Source organism: Erinaceus europaeus, chromosome 12, assembly GCF_950295315.1.
Source record: "Erinaceus europaeus chromosome 12, mEriEur2.1, whole genome shotgun sequence".
NCBI lineage: Eukaryota > Metazoa > Chordata > Mammalia > Eulipotyphla > Erinaceidae > Erinaceus > Erinaceus europaeus.
In genome coordinates this window covers 6,875,246-6,900,967 of record NC_080173.1, presented here as the reverse complement: position 1 = coordinate 6,900,967, position 25,722 = coordinate 6,875,246, and the positions used below count along the sequence as shown (strand labels likewise).

Genomic DNA, 25,722 nt, shown 5'->3' with positions numbered 1-25,722 from the left:
ATGTGTGAGGACCCAAGTTAGAGCCCTGTTGCCTACCTGCTGGGAGAAAGCTTCAGGAGTGGTGAAGCAGGTCTGTGGGTCAGTCTCTCTCTCCCCCTCTTTCTCTCTCCCTTCCTCCCTCCATCTCCTATCCCCTGTCAACTTATACCTGCCCTGTCAAATTAAAAAAATAATGAAAAATGACTGCAGGGGGGTGGGTGGTAGATTTCTAGTGCTGCCACCAAAACCCAGCGGTAACCTTGATGACAATAAAAAAATAAAATGAAAAAGCTGGTCTCTTATTGACAAGATTTGCCTCAACACAGTTCCCCAATGGGCCTCAGTTTGCTGAAGATCCCTCCCAGTTGCCTTCAACCCAGCTGCCACCATCACCTTTTGGAGACTATTGACAATATCAATAGGATATCTTTCCCAGAATTTCTTAAACAGAATGTGCTATAGTTCAAGAAGGGATTGCAAAAGATCAAGTTAGTCTGTTTTTACAACCATAGGAGGGGCAAGTATGGTCACATAAGGTATGAAGAGACATTTAACACTTTTTTTTCTATTTAAAGAAACTCGAGAGGAGGGGCTGTTAAAATATCATCCATTTAAAAATATTATACATTTATTTATTTACACTTGAACTGCATTTGTGATCAAAATAAATGTCTGATATCTGTAAAAGAGAATGTGATAAGTGCTTAGAAGATGATGGAGCAAAGGGCAAGCAGCAGTGAAATATAATCAGCATATCCTTGGGGACTTCTCTGCCTGGTTCTGTGTATACTATTAATCAATAAAATAGAAAATACTCCTGGAAAAAAATAAATAGAAAGAAAAATAAATCTCATCTGCTATATTCTTGCCTTTAAGTTCCTGATTATTAAACAATTTGTCCTGCTTTGTATCTTAGTGCTTCTCAGCCAACAAGTTGCAGATGCTACCATGATGCCAACCTGCCTTCCCTGGGCAGACAACCAATGTGTCCTGGAACTCCCCTCCCCAGAGCCCTGCCCCACTAGGGAAAGACAGAGACAGGCAGGGAGTATGGATCTACCTGCCAACACCCATATCCAGAGGAGAAGCAGTTGCAGAGGCCAGACTTTCCACCTTCTGCTCCCCGTAATGATCCTGGGTCCATACTCCCAGAGGAATAAAGAACAAGAAAGGTTTGAGGGGGGGAGGGATATGGAATTCTAGTGGTGAAAACTGTGTGGAATTGTAACCCTCTTGTCCTATGGTCTTGTTGATCTTATTAAACCAGTAACAAACTAAAAACACATACATGTAAAGGAAAAAAAAAGTTAAGATATGGCCAATGTTTCTATTAGTCAAGACAAGTGCAGAGCTAACAGAAGCCGAAAGAACTGAAGAAAGAGCCTCTGCTAGCATCTTCCAACATTAAACAAGCCCAGATAATAACATTGGATCTTATTTTAGAACCCATATACTTCCTAAAGTATAATCATGAGGAAGTGATCTATGATTACATCTGACAGTTGAGCCAAATAAAATAGGTGCTATTTCCATGTTTTATATGTTTGGCAAATCTAGCAGAACTCCACCATATTTTAAATGTTCTTGATCTCTTATGATAGATAAATCATTGATGACTGGAGAGAAATTGTAAAGATTAACAGTTGAAAATGACAGTAATGGACACTTAAGTGTCTTTAGCAGATGAAGATGCCAATGAATTGGTAACCATCAAGTAGGATTGTGTCTAAATTAGGTCTGTAATTCAACCCAGGAAAATAAAGTGTTTTTCTTGGCCTCAATTACTCGAATAATGTGTGCGATTTTATCCAGTCGAAGTATTACAAAGATGGTCTGTTTTCTAAAAACACTTGTGAGCTAGCACATACTGTTTTTAGGGACACTATTCATCTATCTTAGAACTTTGCTTACAGGGGGAAAAGAAAGAACCCAGCACAATTATACTATTCAATTTTAAGATCAGTGCAATCAGTCTTTCTCCTACTGACCCTTTGGACAGAAGCAGAAACAGCCGGTTCTGCCTAGATTCAGTTGCTCTGTTTTACTAGCACAAATACTTTGGCAGGACGTTAAGTAAGTGATTAAAACCAAGGTGGAGCTTAAAAAAATAAATGCTTGAGCAAATAATTAAACAACTTTCTTGTGGTACAACGAAATAGCTGAGGCTGGACAGAAGTGGACACCTTCAGTTCTCCTGTCAAAATTTCCTTTGTGAAAAAGCACTACTTCATTATGACCTTGTCAAGGTAAAGGGGAAAGTTACTGTCAGGGTCATGAAGTATACTGAAATTATCCTGAGTGTGATCTAACTACAGACTCAAAACAGAATTAATCAGAGCTGTGTGTGATCTGTAAATACTAGAGTAACTAGTTTTAAGCTTTTCACCTCCACATAGATTTGATAAACAGATATGGGAATGTTTTGTAAAAAATTGACTTAAAGTTGTTAAGTGTAGTTTATAGCTAAATATTAGGAGGCAAGGCTATTGATTGGTGCACCTCTGGTATGTAGACTGCCAAAATTAAGGAAATCCTGCCATTTTAAACTTTAATGAATTTCTTTTTCTTTTACTATTTCTCCCAGATCAAGATTTCCACCTTTGGAAAGTGACTTTAAGTGATTATTTTCATAATTCAGGGGCCTGGGCTTACTGGGGGTTAAAGGATAGCAGGCTTATAGTTAAAGCTCCTGCAAGGCCTTTAAAACAAACTAAAAACACATTTAAAAAAATTGGCCAACTGATGTGACCTAAATACTGTAATTCCTGATAACAGAACACTCTCACCCTAAACTGAACACATGTATCAACAACTTTCCTGTAAGCCATTATTTCCCATAATAAAATGATCTGGAAAAAAAATAAACGAAAAGATAGAGAAGCAAATAAATGAACACAGCACAGCGGTGCTTGCCATACAGCATCATGCCATTACAAAGCAGCCAGTAGTGGTGACTGTTCTCTACCTAGTTATGTTCAGGAATAAGATCGGTGATTCATTTATTTATTTAAAACCAGAGCACTGCTAAACTCTGGTTTATATTGGTACTGGGGATTAAACCTGGAACCTTTGGTGCCTCAGGTATGAAAAGTCTTTGCATAGCCACTGCTTCAGGAAGGAGAGAAACAGAGACTAGATGAGAAATTAATTTTCCTTTTTTCCAGTCAATCTTTCTTTTTCTCTTCATACTTGTATATCCCATGAACTACCAAAGAACAACCTTTATATGTCTTGGCGGAAGTACAGCTGAAAAACATCTTTCAATGAGTTTGTAAACTGAATTTATAGATTTTCTTTTTTTTTTTAACTTAAGACCTCTCATCCACATGGAACATACACATTTTAGTTTTAGCCATGGAAATAAAATGGTCATTAGGAAAATTTACTAGCATGACTGCTAGAATTACATAAACATACAAATGAAACGATGAGGACAAAGACCTTTGTAATGAAATTCCCAGATAGAAAAAAAAAATACGTTAGCCCCTACCTAGTTCTCACACTGTCCAGGTGTGCTTTGGCCCTAGTAAACGAGAGATAGCCAGCACTTTGGGGTTTTGATATAGTATGACATTCAGGAAAGGTGACCACTTTGCTTCTTTTCTCATAGAACCCAGACTTAATGAACAAGATGGTATACTCACATTAATAAAATTCAATACCCTTGCACAGTCAATATTTCTAAAGTGCACGCTGTATGTTAGCTGTTTCAGATCCACTGTCACAATGCTCAGAGGACTTTATAATGTAGCTATTTGAAACTCAATTTAAAGAGGAAGTAGAAGCCCTATGATGGTCAAGTGCGTAGCATGGAGCACTAGTTTTCGAACTTTCATGTCTATCAGAATCACTTGGGAGCTTGGTAGTAACAAGTATGCTGGTTTTCATCCCCAGAGTTTCTTATTTGTTACAAGTCCCCAAGTAATTCTAACACTGTGGTCCTAGATTAAACTTTGAGAACCACTAGACTAAACCAAGTAAATCATAAGTGGTAGAGTCTCTTAGTTAAAACACGCTGTTACAACCCAAGCCTTCCTGTGTTTTAATTATAGAGTACAAGATGATGCCAGACTGAGAATATACCAGTTAACCTCAATATTCATCTACTGATGAGATGGGAAAGGAGAGAAGGCATAGTCACACTTTATGGAATAGAAATGAACTCGAGGGAATCATGTTAGGCGAGATCAGCCCGAAAGAGAAGGATGAATAGGGGGTGATCTCACTTATGGACAGAAGTTGAGAAATAAGAACGGAAAGGAAAACACAAAGCAGAACTTGGACTGGGTTTGGTGTATTGCACCAAAATAAAGGACTCTGGGGTGCATGCATCAAGTCCTGGTGCATGATGTTGGAGGAGGACTTAGGCTGGGAGTGAGAATGTTTTGCACAAAAACTGAGAAATTTTACATATGTACCAACAACCATATTTACCTTATACCACTAAGCCTTCAATTAAAAATGAAAGAGGAGGAGAAAGAGGAGGGAGAGGAGGAGGAGGAGAAGGAGAAGAAATTAACCTGTCGTTGCAACACTGTAGTTTGAATTAGTCTGTTTCTCATGTCCCGGCACAACACTTGTTCGTGGTCCTTACTTAGTGCAGAGGCCAGATGGAGACTCGTTCTGTAGAGTGCGCATGTCACCGTGTGTGAGGACCCAGGCTCAGCCTGCAATTCTCACCTGCAGGGGTGACGCTTCCTGAGTGGTGAAGCAATGCTGCAGGTGTCTCACCTTCTCTGTGTCTTTCTCTCTCTAGTTCTCCACCCCCTCCCTCCCCCACCAAGGGGAGAAGGAACACATAAAAGAAAGGGACAAACAACCACTGGGACTGGTGGTGCTGTGCGGGCACCAAGATCCAATTGATAGCCCTGCTTCTATCACTGATACTTTTATTACCACCAAAGACTTCTTTTGAAAACATTATGTGGTTACTGATGTAAAGGAATTTTATTCTTTTTTTGTTTGTTTTCTTTCCTTCTTCTTCTTCCTTCTTCTTCTCCTCCTCCTCCTCCTCCTCCTCCTTCTTCTTCTTCTTCTTCTTCCCCTTCTTCTTCTCCTCCCCTTCTCCTCCTCCTCCTCCTCCTCCTCCTCCTTCTTCTTCTTACTACAGCACTGCTCAATTCTGGTTCATGGTGGTGTGGGGGACTGAACCTGGGGCTTCAGAGCCTCAGGCATGGCAGTCTGTTTGCATAACTATTCCTGTAAAGGCATTTTCTATCAGCATAAGTCCAACCACAAATGTTGTTTGTTGCTTTACTTTAGAATCAAGTCAGAAGTAAGATGAAGAACAACAATACTATGTCAGTAGAAGATCCAGTCTTTCATCGAAAAGCTGAAACTATGTAAAAGGAAATGCCACACACACAGAGAGACGTTTATTTGAACCTTCAGGAGTTCTGTCATCTTTAAGATGGACGCACACACAAGTTTTAAGGATTGTATGACTGCAAATTTTTTCCATAAAATTTTCTACTTAGACAATGAATCATTTTTCTTCAAGAAACATTTTTGGTGAATAATAAAAAGGACTAGTAAAATATTTTGTTGTAATTAATTTTTTAATATTTATTTTATTTATTTATTCCCTTTTGTTGCCCTTGTTTTATTGTTGTAGTTATTACTGTTGTTGTCGTTGTTGGATAGGACAGAGAGAAATGGAGAGAGGAGGGGAAGACAGAGAGGAGGAGAGAAAGACAGACACCTGCAGACCTGCTTCACCACCTGTGAAGTGACTCCCCTGCAGGTGGGGAGCCGGGGTTCGAACCAGGATCCTTATGCCGGTCCTTGTGCTTTGCTCTACCTGGGCTTAACCCGCTGCGCTACAACCCGAATCCCTGTAATTAATTTTAAATAGTTAAATATTAATGTTAATGCCTACCTTAGGATATACAGACTTTTTCATTCACAGACTACATCAAAAATACAATTTTGTTATACTGATCATTGACTTCTAGCTGACAATCTTTCTAAAAATAAATGTAGCGTGATTTGTTAGACAGGAACAATCTGATAACATTCAGGGCTTTTGGGAAATAAATGCCATCATTCAGACCATTTTTACTCTTCAGTAAGTAACATTAATACAAACGGAAGAACTAATATGGTTTCTATGTTCTCTAGGAAATTTCTCATTGTATTTGCATAGTAAGAGCAGTAATATCTACCAACGAATATCCTTCTACTCTAGTAATCCAATGTTTAAGTGAAAGGAAGACTTTTTATTCCAACATATCTATCGTAGCTCTCTGACGTCCACCTTTATCTGTGCTCCACTTCCTCAAATGACTCATTTGATATTAGTTCAATACTTGGCAGTAAAGGGAAAAGCTGTCCCTACATCAGTTGTAGAATAAGGAAGAATCACATTCTCCATCGTAGTGAAACACAGTTCTCTTTATTTTGGACTTCATGTTTGCTCAATGAAGTGAGATTCTTATTTTTAAAAATATTTATTTATTTATTTTTGTTGCCCTTGTTTTATTGTTGTAGTTATTATTATTGTTGTTATTGATGTCATTGTTGTTGGATAGGACAGAGAGAAATGGAGAGAGGAGGGGAAGACAGAGAGGGGGAGAGAAAGACAGACACCTGCAGACCTGCTTCACCACTTGTGAAGCGACTCCCCTGCAGGTGGGGAGCTGGGGGCTCAAACCGGGATCCTTAGGCCGTTTCTTGTGCTTTGCACCACGTGCGCTTAACCTGCTGCGCTACTGTCCGACTACCTGAAGTGAGATTCTTACTGGTTTCTGTGGTTAACATTCTGTTAGTGTTTATTAACTTTTCAGGAAAACGACAAATCTCTGTGCTGCCTCATCTGGGGTTTTGGCCACTAAGTAGAGTGGAGAAGTACCTTCTGTTTCTGACTTGCTTATGTTTAAGCTTTAAGCACCTTGATAAAATACAGTTTAATGTTCTCCATGTAAAGCAAAACCCTTCAGAGAGCAGAAACTGGGTTCAGGTTATAGGGTTTCATTCATTTGTTATTTCAATGCCTGAACATGTCTCAGGATTTTAATCTTAGTTTTCTGCAAAGTTGTATTGACTGTTAAATGTATAATGCAAATTATGTGCTAGTATGATTTAGTACCTCCAAAATCCAAACAGATAATTATTTTATGGAGAACTGAGTTTCCATAGAAGGCAACATTAGAAGTTAAAAACCAAAAAACACATATGACAAAAACTGCGTGTTTCAAAGTAGCCATGCCACTTAGGCATGGCTGTGTGATCAGAGCTACAAGGTCACTCATTGTTTCCTTATCAGTAACAATGAACAAAATAAAGTATATCAAGAGGTGAGAATGATTAGTGTTTTTAAACACTTATAATTATGTGCTTCTTTTTGGTATGGAGTATTTGTTAAGTTCAATCAGTACATTAAAATATTTCTGGGGCTCTTGTCTAAGCACCCAGTTGAAAGCCCCTGGTCTTCACCTGAGGGAGGAAGCTTCATGAGTGCTAGGAGTAACCTGCTTGTGTCTCTTCTCCATCTCTGTCCCTTCCACCTCACTCTCACTTTCATGAAAAAAATAAATAAATAAAGGGGGGTGGGTTTACTGGGAATGGTGGAGATATGCCGGCTCTAGGTCCCAGAGATAATCCTGGTAGATATGCTGAAGGTGAAAGATTTTATAATTTTATAATCTTACTTCTATTTAGTGTCATTCATAGAAGAGTAGAAGATTCAAGAGAAAAATAACTTCACGACTTTGGCAAGAAAATTATTGGGATGTGGAAATAAATCCTTTAAATAAATAAGGAAACTGCTATCTATGTGATAAAGAGGAAACTGGGGGGGAGTCGGGCTGTAGCGCAGTGGGTTAAGCGCAGGTGGCGCAAAGCACAAGGAACGGCAGAAGGATCCCAGTTCGAACCCCGGCTCCCCACCTGCAGGGGAGTCGCTTCACAGGCGGTGAAGCAGGTCTGCAGGTGTCTGTCTTTCTCTCCCCCTCTCTGTCTTCCCCTCCTCTCTCTCCATTTCTCTCTGTCCTATCCAACAACGACAACAACAATAATAACTACAACAATAAAACAACAAGGGCAACAAAAGGGAATAAATAAATAAAATAAATATTAAAAAAAAAAAAGAGGAAACTGGAACTCTTTGAACTATAAAACAACAACAACAACAAAAACGTACCCAACTCGACAGCTTGAACAGTCAGAGAAACTGAGGTATAAGATTAAGGTAAAAGAATCAGTCCAAGATGGTCTCATAAAGTAGTTGGGAGATTCTCTGTTTTGAGACTAATTCGAAACTTCAGTATTTTTAAAAGTGGTGATATGGAATTTCCCTATCCTCTTTCCTTTAATGGCTTCTTATTGATTTATTTTTCCTCAGCTTTAAAGACTGGTAAGTTATATTTAAACAGAACAAACACTGTCTCTGAAAAAGTGGTTGGGGACATAAGTAAATATATGTAATTGGGAGACAAACAAGGATTTGTGCTAATGTGGAGGCTTGCTGCTATCCGGTCAGCACCACCGCTCCCCACAGTGGGGTCTGGCTAGGAAAAACCAGCCTGAACGAGCAAGATGTCTAGGGTAACTGATTTCTCAGTAGGTTTTTAGTTATTTATTTATTTATTTATTTATGTCCATTACCATCATTTCACACTCCAGACCAAAGCTTCAGATAGAAAGACAAAGACAGAGAGACGGGGAAAAACAACAAAATACTTAAATTTCCCATAGGACAGATGGGGCCAGTCTCAAATCTGGGTCACACAGATGTCAGGACAGGTGCCTTCTCAGAAAAATAGAGGCAATAAATTGTCAAACAGTCAAATTGAGAAAATGAAAAAGAAATTAAAATGAATAGTTTTAAAGCTGTTTGAAGTGGTGTTACTTCATTTTCTGCTTATAAAGAAAGCAAAATAGTTCCACTATAACACATCAGCATGAATTCAGATTCTTTTTTTTTTTTTTTTGCCTCCAGGGTCATTGCTGAGGCTCAGTGCCTACACTACGAATCCACTGCTCCTACAGACCATTTTTCCCATTTTGTTGCCCGTTGCCCTGGTTGTGCTTGTTGTAGTTGTTATTGTTTTCATAGCTTTTATTGTTGTTGGATAGGACAGAGAAATGGAGAGAGGAGGGGAAGACAGAGAGGGGGAGAGAAAGACAGACACCTGCAGACCTGCTTCACCGCCTGCGAAGCGACCCCCTGCAAGTGGGGAGCTGGGGACTTGAACCGGAATCCTTATGCCGGTCTTTGTGCTTTGCGCCACGTGCACTTAACCTGCTGTGTTACTGCCCAGCCCCCGTGAATTCAGACTCTTTCCCACCATAGTTAGCTCTTCTGGAGTCAGAAACTTGTTCTCAATCTGTTGTATATTCTGAATGGCACGGTAAATGAAATAAGTTGAATTTTATTAATTATGCATACTTGGAACAATGTGCCCCCGAATACCATTCTCTTCACAATTCCACATTACTCTAGGCCACAGGAGACATTTATGAGACATTTGTGAGGTGAGCGGGGGAAGACACAGCCATTTCCTTTGTAAATCTGTAGGTCAGCGTGAAGCCCTGTGGCAACTGACACAGGCTGTCATTGAGTTGCTAGCTCATGCACTGACATGGGGCAACAGGTGAGTACAACAGCCCTTGTGGTTCATTCTGAATTTTCTCCTCAGTTTTCATTGTCCTTGGGTTAGAGAGGGAAGGACACCAACTTCTGCTTCTGGCCAGCCCCATTATCATATAGGGAGCTCACATTCTGTGACACCGAGATTACCTCTGTTTCATTCTGGTGGTGGCCAGCTAATCTTCACTGGTTGCCAGCTGTCTGACTTCACTTCACATCACAGCTACATGTCCTTCTGACTGTTTGCCTGGCAAATCCAGACTCAGAGAGAGAGAGAAAGAGAGAGAGGTAATAGGCTTGGTAATCATGGTTTGGTTACAGGATCTGAAACTCTTAAGAAAACTCAAATTTCTTTACAGATGAGGAGACTGAGAAACGGACAACAGGAAATTACTGTAGAGCAGTAAGAAGTGTGTAATGATAATAAGACTGCAGACACTGGACATCGTGCTCCATGACCTTTCCACTGCACAAGAATGTCTCTTTTGACTTATCTGCTACTCACTCATCCCTTTAAGGTGAATCCCTAATTCTTTTCTTTTTTTATCTTCATTCTCCTCTCTCTTTCCCTTCTTTCTTCCTTTCCTTCCAATCCCAGGCCTTGAATATGTATATTTCACAACTCTGGGCTGCTTTTACATTCTGATAAGAGGGAGAGAGACCACATTACTGGAATTTCTTCTGGTGGCATAGTACCTCTCAAGCGGTACTGAGGCTCAGTCCTTGTGAGCAGACACACTGCCTGGTGAGCTATCTCCATGTCCCCTAACAAGCTCCTAATAACTCTACTGAAATATAAAAGGTTATTCTCATCCCCTGCTCCATAAATAGGACAAAACAGTTACACACATACAATTTAGGAAAATAAACTCCCAAGAATGTACAGCTTCATAAGAATGTAGAACCAGGATAAGCAATCCTAAAGTCCCTTGTGTTAATTAAAGATTAGTTGGAGGGCTGGGGAGATAGCATAATGGTTATGTGCAAAAGACTTTCATGTCTGAAGTTCTTAGGTGCTAGGTTCAATCCCCAGCACCACCACAAGTTAGAGATGATCAGTTGTCTGAGCTCTCTTTCTCTCTGTATCTTTAGTTCAATAAATAAACAAATAAACAAAATACTTAAAAATATTTACTGGAGGGAGTTGGGTGGTAGCACAGTGGGTTAAACACACGTGGCACAAAGCGCAAGGACTGGAGTAAGGATCCCTGTTCAAGCCCCCGGCTCCCCAACTGCAAGGGAGCTGCTTCATAAGTGGTGAAGCAGGTCTTCAGGTGTCTGTTTTTCTCTCCCCTTCTGTCTTCCCCTCCTCTCTCCAGTTCTCTCTGTCCTATCTAACAACGATGACATCAATAACAACAACAATAAAGCAACAAGGGCAACAAAAGGAAAAATAAATAAATAAATATTTAAGAAAATATTTATGGGAAAAATCCACCATGCAACAAGACAAAAAGGTCATTTATAAAGAAAGAATGTATCACTGTATCTAGTCTCTGTTCTCCTTTTTAAATGAAATCTTCTTCCTCTTCCAGACTCAGTCCCAAGTAATAAGGAACTAGTTGAGTTTTAGAATTATAGTTCCTGAGGGGCCAGGTGCTGGCACATTTGGTTGAGTGCACAAGGACTTGGTTCAAGGCCCATCTCCACATGTAGGGGCAGGGGACAAGAGGTAAAACAGTGCAGCAAGTCTGCCTCTCTCTCTCTCTCTCTTCCCTCTATCCTCTCAACTTCTTGCTGTCTCTATGCTAAATAAATTGTTTTAAAGATAATATGGGGGTCAGTAGCACAGCAGGTTAAACACACAAGGCATGAAATGCAAAGACCTGAATACAGTTCCTGGTTGAAGCCTCCAGCTCCCCACATACAGGGTGGGGGTGGGGGTGTCACTTCACAAGCAGTGAAGCAGGTCTGCAGGTGTCTTTCTCTCCCCCTCTGTCTTCCCCTCCTCTCTCCATTTCTCTCTGTCCTATCCAACAACAACAGCAATAATAACAATAACAGTAACAAGGGCAACAAAATGGAGAAAATGGCCTCCAGGAGCAGTGGATTCCTAGTGCAGGCACCGAGCCCCAGTGATAACCCTGGAGGAGAAAAAGAAAAAAAAAACAAAAAGGATAATATGGGGGAAGGGTTGAACATTATAAATATGCAACATCCTTCCCCTGTAACCTACTACATAACTCATATACAATTAATTTATCATTGTTATTCATTATTATATCCATTTATTACCACTCTGCTTCCAGTCTCATACCAAGAATGCTACAGCCCGTCCACAGCAAGCCTCTCACCTTTTTGCCTGGTGTGATTTCTGACTCAAGTAAAAGGCAAGCTACACAGACAAAAGGGGCAGGCTTCTTGGTGTGCCAAGTCTGGCACAGAGCTCACAGTCTAATATTCTGGTGTCTTTACAGTTTTTGATGCAAGTATGAGGAAGGATTTTTACTGTGCCATCTATAAATAGAACTCAGTAGTGCATGAGAATGCTAAAAGGTCCGTTAACAACCTAATAGCTCAGGATGGATGGTTGAGTGTGTCTTTCAGTAAGTGCTATTTGCTGAGAGCTATTAAGTTCTTGCTCAGCAGATTCAATGTGCTGACTTCTGTGCAGAATTTTGAATCAGAAACCTAGCAGACAACTTTTGTGGTCCCGTCATTACGCCAGGTCCCTTCCTTTTTGAGGTAACTTTGGAATTATTTTTCCAAAGTAGAGACAAGATGTCCTGAATTACCCATTGTTTGAAATGGTCTCACATGAGATGAGAAGAGTACTATTTGTGAAAAGACTGGCCAAGTTTGTGGGTGAGGAGATATTTTTCTGGGGTAGAGCCAAATAACTAATCAAGTTGCAACCTAACACAAGAATTTGGTCTCTCTCTCTCTCTCTCTCTCTCTCTCTCTCTCTCTCTCTCACACACACACACACACACACACACACAGACACACACACACACAGACACACACACACACACACACACACACACACACACAAATATCCTTTAAGAGCACTTTTCAAAATTTTCCATTAAAAAAGAAGCAAAAATAACAAGAGAAATGAGTACAGGATCCTTATTCCTGCCTCAAAACTTGGAAGACCTGAAAATTCTGTACAAAGAACTGGGCTCAAGTTCAAAATACCCATCCAGCTTATGAATTTTCCCTTAAAATATATTATTTTTTGTGGTTGCACAGGCTCCTGTGCTGAATATGGGCCCTAGATCAGATCAATGGGGTTTATGGTTTACAGTATTTATATATATTTCCCATATTTGGGAGCTACTCTCTTCCCTGATCCAGCTTTCTAGTTTTATTTTCAGCTCTGACACCATCTCCTCAGAGAATACCTTTAGCCCACTTGCATGCAAGCTCAGCCTACGGCAAAAATTAGTAAAGTCATGGGCCCCTTGGAATATACCTAAAATAGACCTACTAGCCTTTTCAAAATGGAGACCCCCAATCTCATCTGCTCTATTCTTACCTTTAGGTTCCTGATTATTAAAGTTTGTTCTGCTTTACATCTTAATGCTTTTCAGCCAATAAATTGATTGCAGATGCTCCCATGACGCCAACTTGAATTCCCTGGGCAGACAACCTCACCAATGTGTCCTGGAGCCCTGCCTCCCCAGCACCCTGCCCCACTAGGGAAAGATAGAAACTGGATGGGGGATGGATCCACCTGCCAACACCCATGTCCAGCGGAGAAGCAATTACAGAAGCCAGACCTCCCACTTCTTGTACCCATAATGATTCTGGGTCCATACTACCAGAGGGATAAAGAATAAAGAAGCTTCAAATAGAGGGGATGGGATATGGAACTCTGGTTGTGGAAACTGTGTGGAATTGTACCCCTCTTATCCTACAGTCTTGATCATTATTAAATCAATCAATATATATATGCATATATATAATTTTTGCATTGTGAGATGTACGATTATAAAATAAGTGTATTGCTTAGCAACTGAAACATTTAATTTTTCTTATCTGTTCAAATTACTTAGCTAAATTCATTCTTCTAGGAATAACTATGTTTACCTTGTCACCTGTGGTTTGGTACAGCTTACGGAATATTGCCCCTACTGTGAATACAGTTATTTTGAGGAAAGGTTCACAAGTACACAAGACAGACTGAACAAACATATTTAAGAACAATATTTTGCATAAGAGGATGCCCGTAGAAGCTCTTTTACAATCCCTATTCTTTGTCTATATTTTCGTTTATGTAAGCAGGGAGGCGAGGCAGCAGGTGAAGCTCAGGACTTATCTGTGTGGTGGTCGTGGTTTGAGCCCTGACATGACAGACACTAGAGAAAGTGGAGCTCTAGTTGGTCTCTCTCTCCCACACATAAAATCAACAGTCATTTTAAAAATTATCTATATTTATTTATTGGGTAGAGACAGCCAGAAATCAAGAGGGAAGGGGATAATAGAAGGGGAGAGAAAGAGACGCCTACAGTATTGCTTTTCACTTGAAAAGCTTTCCCCCTACATGTGGGGATCAGAGGCTGGAACCTGGGTCCTTGCACTCAAACTGGTGTACCACCACCTGGTCTCTAACATCAACAGTCTTTAAAAATAATAACTCATCTTCTTTGGACCATATGGATTATTAAAATGCAGATAGTATGTATATTAATGTAATATTCCTATTTGCAAGTGATGGTGTTTGGGGGCATAATTAGACACAATCTATTTTGCTTAGAATTTTAAGTGTCTAAAACTAGCAAAATATTAACTTAACTTATTTTACAGAAACTAAAGCTTCAAATTCACATATCTAATAACCTTCTAGCAAATGTGAAGATGTCCACTTTACTGTGGTAGTTAATTCTCTACATTGACTTGGTCAGGCTATAGGGCCAAGGTGCTTGCTCAAACACCATACTGATGTCACTGTGATAAGACTAGTTAGATATGATGAATATTTATATCAATTTTAATATTTTTATTTATTTATTTTCCCTTTTGTTGTCCTTGTTGTTTAGCATTGTTGTAGTTATTGATGTCGTTGTTGTTGGACGGGTCAGAGGGCTCGAACCGGGATCCTTACACCGGTCCTTGCGCTTTGCGCCACATGCACTTAACCCGCTGCGCCACTGCCCGACCGCTTAGATGTATATTTTCTACATGAAATACCATTTTAATCCATGAAAAGCTGTCTGTTTTTCTCCCCGTCATTAGTCTTTTTTCCCCCCTCCATCTTGAGGGTTTCACCACTGCAGGACAAGTTTTTGAGAGAGGGAAGGAGGGAGGGAGAGAGAAGGGGGGGGGGAGATGCTGGGGGAGAGAGAGAGAAGCTGAGAGAGAGAAGCTGGGACCTGGGGTGGGGTGGGGGGGAGAGAACAGCACTAAAGCCTCCTCTAATGCAGTGGGGGCTGGACTTGAATTGCAAATGCAAAAGCAATGAATGCACTGTACAAGTGAATTATTTTTCCTGCCTTCTCCTTCATTAGTCTGTTTCTAAAAACAGTTTTATTCTAATATCTCTACTCAACTGCCAAGGGTTGTCTGTTTGTTTTATCAGAGCACCACTCAGTTCTAGCTAGTGGTAGTGCCAGGGAATGAGATGGAGAGCCTTCACAAAGCACTGTGTTCTATCCTTGCACTGTCTCTCCAGTCCTCAACCTATAGGCTTTCGGACTTCGGACTTTATCATCACACAGTAAGTGTCTGGTTAGCTGGTCTAGCAATGAGTAAATCAGAGAAAATCATCTGTTGCTAAGTGCAGTGCCAATCATATCAGGGAAATATTAGTGACATTCATCACCTCAGAGCTGGTGTCTCATGGAGGGAGGGCCGGGACTTGAGACCATGCCAGCAAAAAAAAAAAAAACCAGAATCCTAGAATTTCTCTTTTTTATTTTTTTCTTTCAGAAAGAATTTCTAGGCCATTGCTCCTGCAATAAAATAAACTTATTTCTCATTGTTCAAAAACTGGATTGGCAAATAAAGCAAGCAACACTCACCCTTTCATTCTAAAAGAACTTATTTTAAATGTTTTACTTTGTTTAAATATTTATTTTCCCTTTTTTTGTTGCCCTTATTGTATAACATTGTTGTGATTATTGATGTTGTTGTATAGGACACAGAGAAATGAAGAGAGGAGGGGAAGACAGAGAGGGGGAGAGAAAGACAGACACCTGCAGACCTGCTTCACCACCTGTGAACCAACTCCCCTGCAGGTGGGGGGAGCCGGGCCTCGAACCGGGAACCTTACGCCGGTCCTTGTGCTTTGCACCACCTGCACTTAACCCATTGCACCACCGCCCGACTCCCAAGAGTACTTATTTTATCAATGTGACACATTCTATTTCCCTGTATGCTTCTAAATCTATGTATTCTTATAAAAAGAGCCAGGTACATTCCTAAGGGCTAAGTCTTCACCCATGTCCAGTGATACAGGAACCAGCAGTGGCAGGAATCTAACTGGCTTGCTGAAATGAAGTCAACTCAATCACCATATTACAAGGTGATAGTACTGGCGATCTCACTCTTTCCCAACCACACATACACACACTGGTCACATAGGAGAACTTTTTACTTGGTGAAGCATTTCTTTATTTGCACTTTGTCTCAAGCCTAATAACTCATATTAACTTACTATGATCATACTGTAAAGGTGGGTTATTGTGTAGTCACAGAAAGAACATACAGGGGGCCAGGCGGTGGTGCGCCCTGTTAGGAGCACACAGTACTATGCACAAAGACCAGCACAAGGGCCTTGTTTCCAGGCCCCACACCCCACCTGCAGGGGGGACCCTTCATGTGTGGTGAAGCAGGTCTGCAGTTGTCTCTCTTCCCCTCCTCTCTCAATTTCTCACCACCAGGAGTGTGGATTTGTAATGTGGACACAGAGCCCCAGCTATAACACTGGTGGAGAGAGAGAGAGGAGGAGGAGGAGGAGGAGGAGGAGGAGAAGGAGGAGGAGGAAGAAGAAGGAGGAGGAGGAGAAGGAGGAGGAGGAGGAGGAGGAGGAGAAGGAAGAAGAAGGAGGAGGAGGAGGAGGAGGAGAAGGAAGAAGAAGGAGGAGGAGGAGGAGGAGGAGAAGGAAGAAGAAGGAGGAGGAGGAGGAGGAGAAGCAGGAGAAGGAAGAAGAAGGAGGAGGAGGAGGAGGAGAAGGAAGAAGAAGGAGGAGGAGGAGGAGGAGAAGGAAGAAGGAGGAGGAGGAGGAGGAGGAGGAGGAGGAGGAGAAGGAGGAGAAGGAAGAAGAAGGAGGAGGAGGAGGAGGAGGAGAAGGAGGAGAAGGAAGAAGAAGGAGGAGGAGGAGGAGGAGGAGAAGGAAGAAGAAGGAGGAGGAGGAGGAGGAGAAGGAAGAAGAAGGAGGAGGAGGAGGAGGAGGAGAAGGAGGAGAAGGAAGAAGAAGGAGGAGGAGGAGGAGGAGGAGGAGAAGGAGGAGAAGGAAGAAGAAGGAGGAGGAGGAGGAGGAGGAGAAGGAGGAGAAGGAAGAAGAAGGAGGAGGAGGAGGAGGAGAAGGAGGAGAAGGAAGAAGAAGGAGGAGGAGGAGGAGGAGGAGGAGGAGAAGGAGGAGAAGGAAGAAGAAGGAGGAGGAGGAGGAGAAGGAGGAGGAGAAGGAAGAGGAGAAGGAAGAGGAGGAGAAAGGGAGGAAAGGAAGGGTAGGGAGAAAGGGAAGGAAGGAAGGAAGGAAGGAAGGAAGGAAGGAAGGAAGGAAGGAAGGAAAATAACATTTTATAATAAAGACAAGACTGAACTTGAATCTTTGACTGAAAGAGTTATATGACTTTCCCAAGAGTACACAACCAGAAAATGGAAAATCTTGGTTTCATCTATAAAATGAATATATAATAGATCTTTTCAAAGTTGAGGTAAAGGTCCAATTAATATTTAAGTATCCAGAACATAATAGGTACTTAAATGAATATTTACTAGTTGTATCATACATAACTAAAGTATGAGTGCTAATTTTTATAAATACATTAAAAAAATGATCTGTCACTGCTCAGCTCTGGCATTATGGTGATGCTGAGGAATGAACTTGGGACCTCTGGAGGCTCAGACATAAAAGCTTTTTACATAATCACTATGCTATCTCCCCCAGGAGGCCAAAATATGAGTTGAGAAAGAGTAGACTATGGTTTACATTTTAATGCATGAAATGCCTAGCCACAGTGATTTTTGTGTAATATCATTCAAGAACGCCTGCAGTTTGACCAAAAACTTTAAAATGAACAGCGTCTAGAGTTCAGTTCAATTCCAGTTAGCAAAGTAAGAAGATAGAATGAGAAAATCATTTTCAGATGTAGTTCCTGTAAATGTAATATTAGGACATGAATACTATAACAAATCTAAGACCTTGGTCTCACGTGAAGTAAGGTCATGACAACATTTGAAACTGGAAAAAACTGGAGTAAAAGGGATACTCGATGTTCAATGTTTTATGTTAATGTATGTAACTAAAAATGCCTTTTGACAGAACAAAGAATTTCAAGGACTTTTAAAAAGTATATTATTTCATTATATGTTAATGATGAGGCCAACTTCTGACTTGGAAATAGTTAGTTTAAAAGTAGGAATTGGCAGTGTAGTTTGGAGAAAACAATGAGATACATTATGACTGTTTAAGATAAATGTGCGCAGCCACAATAATCTGTGTATATAAACATTTTCTATTTTTTTAATTCATCATTTGAACCCCTGTTTTTATCTGAGAGGAATTTTACATTGAATACTTTTCAGATATAGTAAAAATCATCTCAGACCTGACTTTAGAAATAGTGAATATCTTGCCTACCTGAAAAGGTAATGTTCAATAGAAATATTCCAATCTTGTTTCCTGAAGACTTTTCAGTATATGACTATAGTTTAGAAGTAAATAATGTACATACTAAAAGTAATCTAACTTATCTAAAAGTTCTTGTTTATAGTTTATATCCATGAACAAGAGAAAAATTCAATTATATATATGTAACAGAATTCAGAAAGAGCAGAAAGAGTAAGACACATAATTCAGAGATCAAGATTTGAAAGCTATACTCTTTTCCAAAAAAAAAACATTCAAGGACAAAAGTTCTAAGATTTTAATGTATAAGAAAAAAATTTTAGAGTGATTAAGATGAAAACAGAAGGATAAAACTCTTTACTCCTAATCTGAGTAAGATAAGTCTAAAAATGGATATTTCTGTTTCTCCTCAGGTCACTACATATAAGTCTCAGAAAATTTAACCCATTTATTTTTACTGGAAGTTTTCTGTAGGGGGTATGCTAATGAAAATTTCACAGCTTGAAGCTATACAATTCTAAATATGTACAAATATCATTATATACTTATTTAATTTTCAAAGAAATTATGAAATGATATGGGTATTGAATTAATGAAGTATTATAATGAAGTCTCTTTTAAATACTTACAAATAAAGGTAAGAACTGTTTAATAAATTCTACATAGAACACCACCAGATTACTTTTGACCAAAGCTTCAAAAGGTTCAAGAACAATAACACTGTTTAAAACACTTGCATTGGGAATTAAATGATTTAATGGCACTTAATCCGATGTTGAGATTTACATTGCTGAACACAGAATTTGTGATTCTCTAAACTGAGAGGTCAGTGCAAGCAAACTATAGGCTGAATGAGTTTGTATAATAACAGAAAGAGCAATACTTACCTTTATTCATTCTCCTCACAGAGAATCTGAGTAGAATGTTCACTGCTAAGCAATGGTAAAAAAAAATTCTTTGGTTAATAATAAAAGGAAAAAAAAAAAACTCCCAGACACCAAGAACTTGAGTTAACCATTGACACTGGTTTGTTCCTACAGTTCCACCCTGGGAATCTACCAAGGTAGCCCTTGACATCTTATAAGCTGGCAATAACCAGTCAGCTGAGACTGAGGTTAACTCACCACTGCTGTACCTCTCTCTCTGAAGCAGGTTCACTGTGAAGGTCATTCAAGCATACTTTGACTGCATTTTCACTGAGTCAGGGAGAGAAAGGAGGAAGATTTCTCAAGCCAGAAATATGCTCAACAATGCCAGTAAGTGACTCAAATATTTACAAATAGGATTGTGGAGAGCTAATCTATGGACATGCTCCAGCCAGTTTTCAGATTGAGTCTCCACAATGCAAAGCAACTCTTTTCACACAAACTCTTTCTCTAGCTTCCAGTAGGTGAGAGTTGAGGTGCCAAAGAGAACCCAGAGAAGACAGCTAGAAATAGTTAAGCATGGGGGTGGGATTGGGTGGGCAGGTGGTGGTGCACCTGGTTGAGTGCACATGTTACAATTCGCAAGGTCCCCAACTGTAGGGGGGAAATGCTTTGCGAGTGGTGAAGCAGTGCTGCAGGTGTCTGTCTCTCTTCTTTTCTATCTGCCCCATTCCCTAGATTTCTGGCTCTCTCTCTTTAGTAAATAAAGATTTTTTTTAAAAAAAGAAATAGTTAAGCACCTAGTCATTTACTTATTCAGTATGTTTTTAATGACTATCCTATGTGGCACAGTTTCTCAACTGGATAATCACTCAGAAGTTGTTGCACACTCTGTAGTTCAGCAATAGGTGCTAAGGGCTACAGTGAAATGGTGAGGGTCTGTGTGTTCCAGTTGGCTGCTCCCAAGTCAGAAACATGAAACCATTGGTGAAGAAGTAGTTCTAAAAATAGCAGTCAAGAGAAATGGTGGGGGGGGGGGGAGAGGTGGTCACAAAGAAGTAAATAACAATTGTAAATTCTTCAGAACCTAAGTGAGTGATACTCAGGAGCGTTCAAAGGTGTACTGTGCTGGCAGGAATTAGTGTATTCTTTTATTCCAAAGAGCAGTGGTGGAGGACCTAGAACCCACCTGTGAGTTGATTAACCCCTTATATTCAAGAAGGGGCAAATTCTATGTTCTGACCATACTTGTTATCCTGTGCTTGCCGGATTTCTCTCTCTCTCTCCCCTACCTCCCTCTCTCTCTTCTTTCCCATAAAAAAATATGCAAAATCACACTTCAATGTTGGTTCAGCCACTTACTAGGTTTGCTCTATCAGGAGCTGATTAATCTTTGTGCGATCCTCAGTATAATGTGGTAATAATAACAGCAACCACCTCAGGCAAATAATTAGTATCCACAACCCACTACATATCTATCTATCATGCGGATTCTGGTTTTTTGATAGGAGCACGCGATTAGCAACCAGGTTACAGGTAAGAGAAATTGAAACCTCCAAGGGATCTTTTTCAATTACCTATTGCAGTGGACTTAGAATATGCCTTTTGTGATATATATATATATATATATATATAGAGAGAGAGAGAGAGAGAGAGAGAGGGGGGGAGAGAGAGAGAGAGAGGGAATAGAGAAACACCTATATTTCCGTTCTGATGGAGACAGCTTTTATAGTGGTTTATCCATAATAACTCTTAGTAGTTTGCTGATTATTATTATTTGTCCTGCTTAATTACTGATTTTTTTTCCCTGAAATCTGAGCTCCTCTTATCAGTACTCTCCAAACACAAGGATACACATACACATCCCCAGGCCCCACTTAACAAGGACAGTTTCAGGAACGCTGGTTTTGTTTGGGTGTATTTGGACTGATCTAACAAGATGAAGCATCAAAATACAGCGTAAAAAAGAGCACAGAGAAGGGCCAGACAGGAGGCAAGATGAGAAAATTGGACAGCTTCCCAACTCCAGTCGAGTCAGATCACCACAGCATGGCTTCTTTTTTTTTTTTTTGGTTTGAAGTAAATTCCCAGAACACACCCATACTCACATGTAACCAGAAAAACACTTTCTAAAGCCAAATAATAATGCTATCTGGGTTGCCTTTTGGTTGCATGGCTATGCCTCTTAAATCTACCTTCACCAAGAATGACTTTTTATTGAAGTCATACTTTGATAAATTTAACAGTCTGCCCTACCTCCTCCCCCCCTAAAAAAGACAGGAGAAATTCAAGCAAATTGAAAGTAAATGTCTAACGTTTGTCAAAGTACAAGATAATGATGAAAGTGAGTGCAACCCCGTTGTGATTCTCTTTTCCAATATTCTCCTTTTTTAAATAATCCGCATTTTGATGTTCACTGATTTTACTAGGGGTATACAGTTAAACTAGATAAAAGAATAACCCATTACGTAGTCTTAAGATATTGCACCTGTGGTTCTTGATAAATAAATTCTTGATTAAATAAATAAATTGCCATGTCTCCTGCTTTAGTAAAGCCCCTGAAATAAGAATGACACTGATATTTACTTATTTATTGCAGAGAAGAGGACTTACACTTACACATATGCAATTTCACTGGTTTGGGGTGACTTCGTCATTGAGGGAGGGACATGACAGTACCAGAATTTCCTCGTGTCATAGCGCCTCTCTTGTGAGCTGGGGTTTGAACCTGAGGACACACATAGAATAAGACTTGCATCCTAGCTGGTAGGCTGTCTTCTGTGGGCCTAGATGCTATATAGGTTTTTTAAATGATGGGAAAAGGCTTAAAATAGAAGTCATATTTTATGGCATTTCGAGATCATATGAAAATAAATTTCATGGCCTAGAAATAAAATTTAACTGGAACATAGTCGCATTCACCCTCTGGCATATTCTTAATATCTACTTTCACCCTACAATGGCAGAATTCAGTGACACTCGGGATATCAACAGATATCATCCAATTTCCATGTATTACATGTTTAGTATTTGGATTCGTACAGAATATTTGCTCATTTCAAGCTAGCTATACAATTTACTATTCTTCAAAGGCAATATTCCTCTTATTTGATTAAGATGTTTCCTCATCTGGTTAACTCTAAGTCAACTACATGTCCTTATTCATTCAGTCCTTCACTTTCAAAGTCTTTTAAAAATATTTATTTATTTATTTATTATTGGATAGGAGCAGAGAAATTGAGAGGGGTGGGGGACATAGAGAGGGGAAAAGACAGAGAGACACCTGCAGCCCTACTTCCTCACTCCTGAAGCTTCTCCCTTGTAGGTGGGGACCAGGGGCTTGAACTTGGGTCCTTATGCATTGTAGTGTGAGCCCTTAACCAGGTGCGCCACCACCTGGCCCCTCACTCCTTCACTTTCATTTATTCCTTTACTATCAGAATTGCCATTAGGGCTTGGTGTCTGCATGAAGACTTCCCTGTTCCCAGTAGCCCAGTAGTGAAGATAAAAAGGTGAGAGTCGGGGGGTCAGGTGGTAACACAGTGGGTTAAGCACACATGGTGCAAAGTGCAAGGACCAGCCTAAGGATCCCGGTCCGAGCCCCCGGCTCCCCACCTGCAGAGGAGTCGCTTCACAGTTGGTGAAGCAGGTCTGCAGGTGTCTGTCTTTCTCTCCCCCCCCTGTCTTCCCCTCCTCTCTCCATTACTCTCTGTCCTATCCAACAACGATGACATCATCATCAACAACAATAGTGACCACAACAAGGCTACAACAACAAGGGCAACAAAAGGGGAAAAAATGGCCTCCAGGAGCAGTGGATTCATGGTGCAGGCACTGAGCCCCAGCAATAACCCTGGAGGCAAAAAAAAAAAGTCAGAGTCTTCGGAGCACACAGAGAAGGAGCACTTGGGGGAACATGTCGCTAAAGCACAGAGGATCAGTAGTAGAAAAACTACTGTATGTGACAGCATAAAAGCAGACATGTCATTATACACCACCCAAGCCCACTGAATCATGAGCAAACCCTAATGTCAAGTATATTCTTGGAGTGCATTTGATGTGTCAAAGTAAATTCATCCTTGAAAGAGCATATACCACTCTGGTGAGGGATTTTGGATTGGGGAAGGCTTCACATGTGTAGGGATTGGCGGCCTACAGGAAATCTCTGTATCATTTCATTTTACCACAACCTCAAAATTAATCTTAAAAATAAATCCTGACACCCTCCTCACCTACCTCCTATTATACGTGCCTCACTCACTCCAAAGCTAACCTTGTCAGACAAAGTAAGGATTACAAACAATGAATAAGGGCAAGAGACAGGCACACTTTACTGATGACTCTTCAGTCACTACCAGGCCACCCTGTCACCTGGGGCCCTAGTCAGGGAGTCCAGGGATTCCCACACAGACATGATGGGCTTAGACCTCTAACAGATCTCTATAGACACTGTCGCTGGGCATCTCCATCAGAAACAACATAACAGGCCTCTTTATGGGACCCTATTGTCGTCAATGTGGATCAACAATGGTAGGGAATGGTCCATTCTCTGAAGGGAGGTTGGGTAACATATTCTACCTACTAACCAAGGAAGACGGGTCCTGAAATTAGTGCAACCTAGAATGTTCCTAGCCATGACCACAGAATGTGAATTCAGATCCACAGGGTTGCAGAGGTTACACAGGCTCCTGTGCTGAATATGGGCCCCAGATCAAACACATGGGGTTTACAGTTAACTATAGTTACATAATTTTCCCATATTTGGGAGCTACTCTCTTCTCTGATCCAGCTTTCTAGCCCTTTTTCCAAGTATGACACCATCTCCCCAGACAATAACCTGGCTCCACCTGCATGTTAGCTGTCAGCCTCAGGCAAAACCGAGTAAAGTCATGGGCCCCTCGGAATAGACCTAAAATAAGCCTACTATCTTTTTCCAAAACGGAGACCCCAAATCTTCATCTAAAATATTCTTACCTATAGGCTCATGATTAGTCAACGATTTGTTCTGCTATATATCTTAACTCTTTTTCAGTTACCAGGTTCCAGGATGCTACCATGATGCCAACCTAAAATCCCTGGGCAGACGACCCACCAATGTGTCGTGAAGCCCTGCGTCCCCAGAGCCCTGCCCCACTAGGGAAAGAGAGAGACAGGCTGGGAGTATGGATCCACCTGCCAACGCCCATGTTCAGTGGGGAAGCAATGACAGAAGCCAGACCTTCCACCTTCTGCACCCCACAATGACCCTTGGTCCATACTTCCAGAGGGATAAAGAATAGGGAAACTATCAAGGGAGGAGCATGGATATGAGCTCTGGGTGTGGGCACTGTGTGGAAATGCACCCCTCTTATCCTATTGTCTTGTCAATACTTCCATTTTATAAATACAAGTGTTAAGAAAAGGTTTAAAAAAAGAAACCTTCTTTCCTCTTAGCATCTGATACTAACTCCTTTCTTGCGTACTGTAACCACCAATTAATGATTTATTTTAAAAGTTATTCAATATATTATTCAATATTCAAGAGAAATAATATTCAATATAATATTCAAGAGAAAGTTTGATAATTCAAGAGAATATTTGGGGGGCATCAATGGAATTCAAGAGAATATTCAAGAGAAACTTTAGGGGGCATCAATGGGATTCAAGAGAATATTCAAGAGAAACTTTGGGGGGCATCAATGGGATTTTAACACACAGGGATGACTTTTTCAGGGAGAAATACAGAGGCAGGAACAGGGAGGGAAGGATGCCATAGCACTAAAGCTTCCTCCTTTAGCATGGGGACCAGGCTTGAGCCTGGATTGTGCATATGTCAATGCAAGTACATTATCCAGATGAGATCTTTTGTTGTTCGTAAGAATAAACTTTTTCTTATCTCCAGGGTTATTGCTGGGGTGCAGTGCCTGCACCACGAATCCATTGCTTCTGTAGATGCTTCTGGAGACCATTTTTTCCCCTTTTGTTGCCCTTGTTGTTCCATTATTGTTGTAGTTATTATTGTTGTTGTTGTTGTTGTTGCTGTCCTTGGATAGGACAGAGAGAAATGGAGAGAGGAGGGGAAGACAGAGAGAGGGAGAGAAAAACAGACACCTGCAGACCTGCTTCACTGCCTGTGAAGTGACTCCCTGGCAGGTGGGGAGCCGGGGACTTGAACCGGGATTCTTACGCCGGTCTAGAATAAACTTTTAAAAGCCACATGTGCTTTTGTTCTATATATTGTTGTTCTTTGCTTCATGTCTCACTTCTGTCACCACATTTCAAATATGAGTGAGTAAAGCCGGACTAAATCTTATCCATCTTAAAATCCAGTATAATGTCTATCAGAAAACTAACACAGCTGATACTAAGGAATGAATGTTTCTTTTATGAAGCCCTGACATATTTGAGATGCTAAGCACTTGCTTATTTTACTTTTCTGGACTCCTTGATTTAGCTTCTACTTTAATACATATCCCTTTCATTCTGTTCCTTCTCTCACATCTACTGAGGTCTAAGACCTTCTTGCTACCAAATAATCCCATCTCGATAGTTAAGTACACTGCACTTGACTT

General features: G+C 40.5%; 1 protein-coding gene across 1 annotated transcript in view; it reads right to left on the bottom strand.

The window, feature by feature from the left end:
• Positions 1-19,390, bottom strand: part of KCNJ16 (potassium inwardly rectifying channel subfamily J member 16) — a 59,330-nt gene extending 39,940 nt beyond the window's left edge. Inside the window, exon 1 of the mRNA XM_060202656.1 lies at positions 19,189-19,390. The gene's annotated coding sequence lies outside the window, so the exon portion shown is untranslated. The remainder of the gene's footprint in view (positions 1-19,188) is intronic.
• Between the last annotated feature and the right edge of the window lie 6,332 nt (positions 19,391-25,722).